The sequence below is a fragment of the Mus caroli genome, unplaced genomic scaffold (assembly GCF_978045245.1).
Source record: "Mus caroli unplaced genomic scaffold, Mus_caroli_1 scaffold_16, whole genome shotgun sequence".
Classification (NCBI taxonomy): Eukaryota; Metazoa; Chordata; class Mammalia; order Rodentia; family Muridae; genus Mus; species Mus caroli.
In genome coordinates this window covers 35,244,344-35,251,965 of record NW_028227271.1, presented here as the reverse complement: position 1 = coordinate 35,251,965, position 7,622 = coordinate 35,244,344, and positions in this window count along the sequence as shown.

Sequence of the window (7,622 nt, the reverse complement as noted above, 5' to 3'; positions counted from 1 at the left end):
AGGCTGGCAGATCTGGCCCCCTGCAGTTGGCTCTGCTGTTGCAGACACAGGACAGAGCTGACACACCCATGCTGGGTTTGCTGTTCCTTCCTGAGCAGCACATAAGGATGCTGGAAGAGAGGACAGCAGGGCTTTGGATCAAAGAAGAGCATGTAGTCCCTAATCCATATCAACAACGGGCTCTGTTCTTGAGGAGCAGCCAAAACACTTTATTTCTCATCAAAACTGAGTCATACTGAAAAAGCCAGAAGTAGAGCCAAGATGCAAACTTTCTCTAGAACTTTCTTCCCAGCACCTTAGTCATGCTATTTACCAATGAGTATCCTTTGAACCATTTCCCCCTGCATTCCCACCATCAACCCTAAATCAATGGAAGGGGGCATGGCAGAAAGTACCAATCTGGACAGTACCCCACTGGAGCATCTGGGCTTGCTTACAGGCTTGGATCTGGCAGAAATTACTGTTATGTCTTAGAAAATGATGTAATCTCTCAATCTTGTCTCCTAGAACATTGTGAAAAAATACAAATTTCCCACCAAGTTACATCCTCTGTTCACACATATCTTCCTTCCCCCATATTGGCACCAATATTTAGGAAAGGAAAATTACCATTCTCCATAAGAAAAGGCCAAAACATGCAACTGAGAGCAAGCTCAAGGCTAAGAAGACCAGAATCCTCTCTGGGCTTATAGGTGAAACCAACCCATCTTTCCTAAATTATTGGTTCATTTAGATTAGCTGGTTTTATCCATTTTCATTGGTCCAGCTATGACATTATCCCAAGAACTTACAGTTCCTGATTCAGGCCGTCTTACATTCAAAATTACTTCAACTAGATACTGTGACACTCATTTTACACACACACACACACACACACACACACACACACACACACACAGAGAGAGAGAGAGAGAGAGAGAGAGAGAGAGAGAGAGAGAGAGAGAGAGAGAGAGAAAAGGGAGAGGGAGAGGGAGGGAGGAGGAAAAAGGGAAGGGGGACATGTATTGGCTCAATAGACTTTGACATCTTCTATATGCCTCTTTAAAGGAGGACACTAGAGCCATCCTCCAGTTACTTCTGCTCAAAACAGTCCTCTTGTTTAATTTTCATCTCCTTTTCTCCATGGAAAATTGATTACCAGCTCCTATGAATACAGTAACAAAAGTATCTTCTCACAGGGAGCAAATCTGGTCACATGACTTCTCTCTTCATCTCATGGCAGCTCCTGCCTCTAGAACAGAGCCCAAGTGCCTTTGCCTACTTTTAAGGAAGATTTCTAGGAACCGCCTGTGAAGTCACAAAGCTCCAGTTTTTGCTAGCTCTTCTGTAAACTCATGCTCTTGGCGTGGTGGACTCCTTAACTTCTGAATGAAATGTGCTGTTTGTTACTGTGAAACTGGAGACACAGCCTCACTTCCCTGTCTCTCACTCCTTCAGGACAATTTCCCCATCTCCTGTCTCCTACTGGAAGATGACTTATAGGGAGCCTCCACTGGATATCTGATCATTGGACTTAAGCTTCTGGTGTTTCTATCACAGGGCTCAGTTGCCATCTGCTATTTAGTGACAAAGCTGGACTAGATAAGAACTTCCATGAGAAGACAAGTTTTATCTTTGCCCCATTGTTCTGTTCAGACACCTTCTACTGTGTTCAAGAACCAAGAGACCCCTGGCTACTTACACTCAAAGTCTAGCCAATGATTCACACTGTTTCTAACTTTTTTTTTGATGATGCCACAATTACAAGCCACCCTAAGTTATCTTCCTACATCATTTTGTTGTGTTTCTTCCTATAGACACATCATTCCTTCTCCATGCTTACTTCTGAAATGCAGGTTTGATCATTTCCCTTCCTGGGTTAAATTTTTTTTCATAGGCACTATTGTCCAAAGGTTAAAATTTACCCACCTTAAAATAGTACATGTTATGTTCCTTTGCAGTCTTCCCAGCTTTAAACCTCAGGGAATCTGGGACCTTCACCCCCTCATATTCCCATGTGCTTCAGGGATATTTAATATGCTTTAAAATATGACATTTTTAGCTTGAAATGGCCTCCTGATGTGTAAATACATCATTGTCTTCAAGAGTTCATTTCATGTATCCATTAGGAATAACATATATTATACTGTGTATCAACATCTGTATCAGGTACAATGATGGACAAGAAAAACATAGATGTGCTCTCCCAAAAGGTCTAAATCTCATGGGGAGAAAAGGGTGCTTGTACTTTCCTTCCTAACTGATGCCTCTTTTGTGATTCACCGTGTACCACTCTGTCTGTCAACATGTCTACTCTTGTAGCTTTTTGTTTACACATATGTCAGATTATACCAGGAAGCACCATGCCTATTCATCTGGCATCCCCAGCACTGGAGAAGTGTCTGACATGCGGTAGTTATTGAATAAATGTTTATAAGATAAAGGAGTAAGGATTTGCTTAGCTTTTGCAGTATTTGAAGCTCTGAGGCAATGGAACACACAATGTCATAAATGTCAGAAGAACAGCTCTCCTCAGAAGAGGACTGGTTGGAACCAGATATTCCCCCAAAGATTAGTTCTACAGCCAAGTTCAGCAAAAAGTATCAGCTGTGAAGATGAGGGTTATAACAATAGATGAGTTAAGGTTCCCCCACTAAACAGGATTTCCCACTGGACTCAACCCATAAGCCTTCCCCATTTCATGCATATATTGAATTTGAGGTTTGGTTGTGGCTGGTAGAAAGAAACAGATTTTTGTTTTTAAAATTTAATCATGATTTAAAACTGTTGAAATATTTATCAAAATTCAACATGCCTTTTCCACATGACCGATCAGCAATTTTGTGCTAATGGGAAGGTGAAGCCAAACCAAATGCCTATTACTAAGGAAATGGATTCATATAATACAGTACTTACATACTTTTAAATTATATGCAATGGGAAAAGGCATTGAACTTGATAAGCTTAAAATAGTATGGTTGCTGAAAACTGGAATAGAAAAATAGTAAAATAAAAAGAGAACATGGATTTCAGGACAATATTATTTATATTTTTAAAATTCATGTATTCAAAATGGTATGTATTTTTTACAAGTATATGAATGTGATTAAAGAGTATAATATATATATATATATATATATATATATATATATAACTATTGGAAGGGAATAGCAACATTGAGAAACAAGAGGATATTTTTTAAAAGATCAGAATTTCAAATTGGATTGGACATGGGCTAACATGCTATCCTGGAAACAATCCATATCCAAGTTCATGTAAGAAGCACAGGTAAATGTAAATAAAGAAAACATCTAATATTTTTTTTAAAAAGAAGCACAGGTACATTACCCATGGCTACACTACTAAAGAAAATATCTCTCCCTCCCCATCAATCACTGAAGAGAGTTACTGTCTTCATTGTAACACTAAACACTCTCCATTACTGTAATAGAACCACATTCTGTGGTCCATTGGGAGCTTTCCTTTATGCTGAAAGATAGACCTTGGTCATGCTGGCAGTCTCTCCTGTCAGAATCTACCCTGTAACTACATTTAAGTACCAGGGCTTGTTAAGGCCAGAGTCTGAATCTGATTACATAGCTTAGCCTGAAACAAGAGGTGAATGCAGTTCCTGTGTATAGATGCTCTTGTGCACATATACCAATGCGTCTTACTCTGGTTCTGCTTATTATCTACCCATGCTGCTGAAAGCTTTCTTCTCTGATCCTCATAGAGTTCATGTGTGTGGTAAGATATCTTTCGGTATGTCATTCCTATCCAAAAATAGCTTCATTTCTTAGGGGACAAAGTCAGAAAGCTTCAAAATATACAGGCTGAAGGCGTCTCATGGTTTATTCCGCCACAGTGTTGTCGGTGACTTGTCCTGAATGAGTTTCTAAACACATAAAATGTTACTTCTCCTTTTGGAAACATCTTTTTATTTTCTGGTCTAAGCTCCCCACTATACTTTATCATGCAATCTCTTAAAATACAAATAAACAGAGAAGAAGCTTTTAAAGACACGGTTCTGGATAAATTATGTCTGGCTAAAGCAAGGCTGTCTTATGTAAGTGAATGATTGTGGTTCAGGTGCTTGTAAGACATATGCCCATAAGACAGCAGAGCACTTGGCTTCTCATCAGAATAATGCAAAAAAAAGGTTAAAAAAACCCACTGAATACTGACCATTTTCTGAGACCAGTTAACACATAAAGCAACTACAGAAAGAAATATTTACTTCCACGTCAGGACTGGAAAACCGAAGTTTAACAGACCTGAATGCATTGCACGTCTTGAAACAACATTAATAAAAACAATAAAGATTTGAACCAGTTTATTCTAAAGCCTTATATTCACTGTAATAGTAAAGTGATTCGTAGTTGTCCAGTACTGACTGAGTTGGCCAGCACACCCAATACTGTTAGGCACAATATCACTTCTACGAGTGCTACTGGAAGGTAGATGCTGTTTCATGTATTTGACCCTAAAATCCCAGCCACAGGTCAGCCAGGTTAGCAACTAAAATAATAGAGTGGATAAGTGGTACAGCTGAAATCAAAACAAGGTCTTGCTTTACCAAAAACCTCTGATCTTACTACTTCCCAATATTCCTTAACTAGGCTCAGGATAGAGGACCCTAATAATCTTTCATTTTTTCTTCAAAACATCTTTGATCCCTGTGCCTGTAAGCATGAGCCGGAGATCCAAGACACCTATTAGTTGACTCTGCCCCAGAAATTTCCTGGTGCCTTCCTTCTCTGTAGAGCTTCGTTAGATTCCATTCGTTTGTTATTTTTTGGCAGGTGACAAAGAGGAGACAGTGGAGTTTATCATCTTCTCTTTTCTTACAGTCAAGCCTGCAGATGAGAACAGGAGATACCAGGAAGAAACAGGAAGAATGGTTTGCTCTGGTGTTAATGATAGCTGCAGGGAGAAAGACTGATACATCTATTTCTTCATACGACATAAAAGATAGATATCACAAGGCACAAAACCCCCAACTCTTAAGTAATCGGTGTACTTTGATTGAGGAATAAATATGGATAGAAAAGTGCTTTTGTAGCATTATTCTCTGAGGGTCAGTAACCATGACTAACATGTGTCAGCTTTGGCCTAATGTCTAGATGAGATGGGAGTACTCATCCCAGATGTCTGATGCTTCCTCTTCATTTATTCTCATGTGGCTTTTCCAAGTTACATCTTCTTTCAGAACAATGAGAGAGTTCAGGGGATGACATTATATAGAGACAGGGAAAGTCACTGCATGAATGGGATCATTTATTCCTCAATCCCCTTCTCCAGTTCTTTTTAATGAAGCCTCAAATATTTTTACTAAAGAAACTAATTGAGTTATATTTTATATAAATATCTGTGCAATATTTCATACTAAAATATGCAAAGGATGAAGCACTGCTATTGAATCCTTCTTGAAGGTTTGACTCAGAATGAGTGTATAATAGTCCCCTGAACAGTTCTATTACTGGAATTTAAAGTTATTTCTATTTTTTTTATAACTTTGATGCTACATTAATTTAATTCTTTTGTATGTAAATATCTTTGTGAGTGTTTATTGCTGCTTAATTAGGAGAGTGTTCCAAAAGTGGATTACAAGGTTGAAAGGCCTGACACTGGTAGAAATGAGCGCTGGGAAATGTTTTTGAAACAATTTTCAACCTCTATGATTTTGAAATAGTTTAAACATTTGGTACATGGATTACTATTAAACATTAGGCCAGGTATCTCCCATCCCATACCTGTGCCATTTAATTTTGTGCTTATGTTTATTCAACACAGATAAGATTCCCCCCTCTTAGCTATTTTCAATGCAATATTTCTAAGTTTGAATTTCATAGTCTTAAGTATAAAATCAATCATCCCCATTTGGAGTCAAAAATAAGCAAGTCTTCATAACCCCTAACTGAATCATATGTGGGCACACTAAGGACTCTCCTCTCTAGGTTGAAGAGAATGTGCTAATACTCACGATCGACCTACTCCAGTGCATAGTATGAATCACTGACTTTTCAAATGTTGTCCTCGAAGAGCATGTTATCATTCCACTGATAATGGCAAACAACTCGACATTGGGGTTAATGGCTTTCGAGGATTGTTATATTTCTATACACTTTGCTTCTATGCACCTGTACAGACTTGCACAATTCTATGCCATAGAACGTTTTGAGGCAGAATCAGTGGATAAACTTGGTCATGAGGGTCACTCGCACAAACATCCAAGGAAGGTAAACACTGTGGACTTGAGGCTTCCAAGGTTCAATGGTATGGAACAGGGTGGTGTCTCTTAAACAGAATTGCAAACAGGGTCTGGAATCAGTGTCAGGTGGAGCTGAGATGCCAGCTGGCTTGAGCTAAGAAGGAAGGGGAATGGAAGCGGCAAACTGGGGGAGGATGCTGTTTTTATGACATTTTCTTCAAGTGGTTTTGCTTTCTGTTCTAAGAGTTTTGTTCTTCTGTGATCCAACTCAGACTTTGTTTTTGCCATTTCTGATGATCTTATATGTCATACATTTGTTTATGCCTTTCCCCACTTAGTCAGAAGGATTCTTACCTACTCCAAACACGGGGGAGTATTTGTGTATACATGCCCGATCTCTTTATGAACAAGTGCATGTCACTCCAAGTTAAGGTAGGAAATGATCTGCATATCAATTATGAAGCAATGTTGGAGTCCCATACTGACATAGAGACCTCTCTGTGGCATGAAGACATATGGCAGTTATGCCAGCCTTAGTTATGTTTGTCCAAAAGGAGCCTCCTGCTACCAGAGAGCAGCAGCCTGGGAGTCAGAAGATGAGGTTTCAAATTCCAGCTTAGCCACAATGTACAGTAACTATCACACTTTGCCTTCACAGCTTTCTGCTTCCTTATTTATCAAACCAAGATGTTTTAGAGTACAATCACTTCACTCTTCTGCCTAGTCAGGTCAACCAAGTGTATGCTTGGTGCAGTAGGAAGGTCATTATTTTTAAAACCTCCTTCCACTCCTATCCTACTCCATCCTCATTCTCCTGAGATTTCATTCGAGTTCTCCCTGGACCTGATCACTGAATTTCTATTCACCTCCACCTTCTGTTATCTTCTGATTTTCTCTTGAAAGTGGATTTTTTTTTAGTTTTTATTATTATTATTATTATTATTATTATTATTATTATTATTATTGGGTATTTATTTCATTTACATTTCCAATGCTATCCCAAAAGTCCCACACACCCTCCCACACCCACCCACCCACTCCCACCTCTTGGCCCTGGCATTTCCCTGTACTGAGGCATATAAAGTCTGCACCACCAATGGGCCTCTCTTTCCACTGATGGCCTACTAGGCTATCTTCTGATACATATGCAGCTAGAGACACGAGCTATGGGGGGGGGGGCGGGGGCGGGGAGGGGTGGTACTAGTTAGTTCATATTATTGTTCCACCTACAGGGTTGCAGATCCCTCCAGCTCCCTGGGTACTTCCTCCAGCTCCTCCATTGGGGGCCCTGTGATCCATCCAATAGCTGACTGTGAGCATCCACTTCTATGTTTGCTAGGCCCCGGCATAGTCTCACATGAGACAGCTATATCAGGGTCCTTTCAGCAAAATCTTGCTAGTGTATGCAATGGTGTCAACGTTTGGAGGCTGA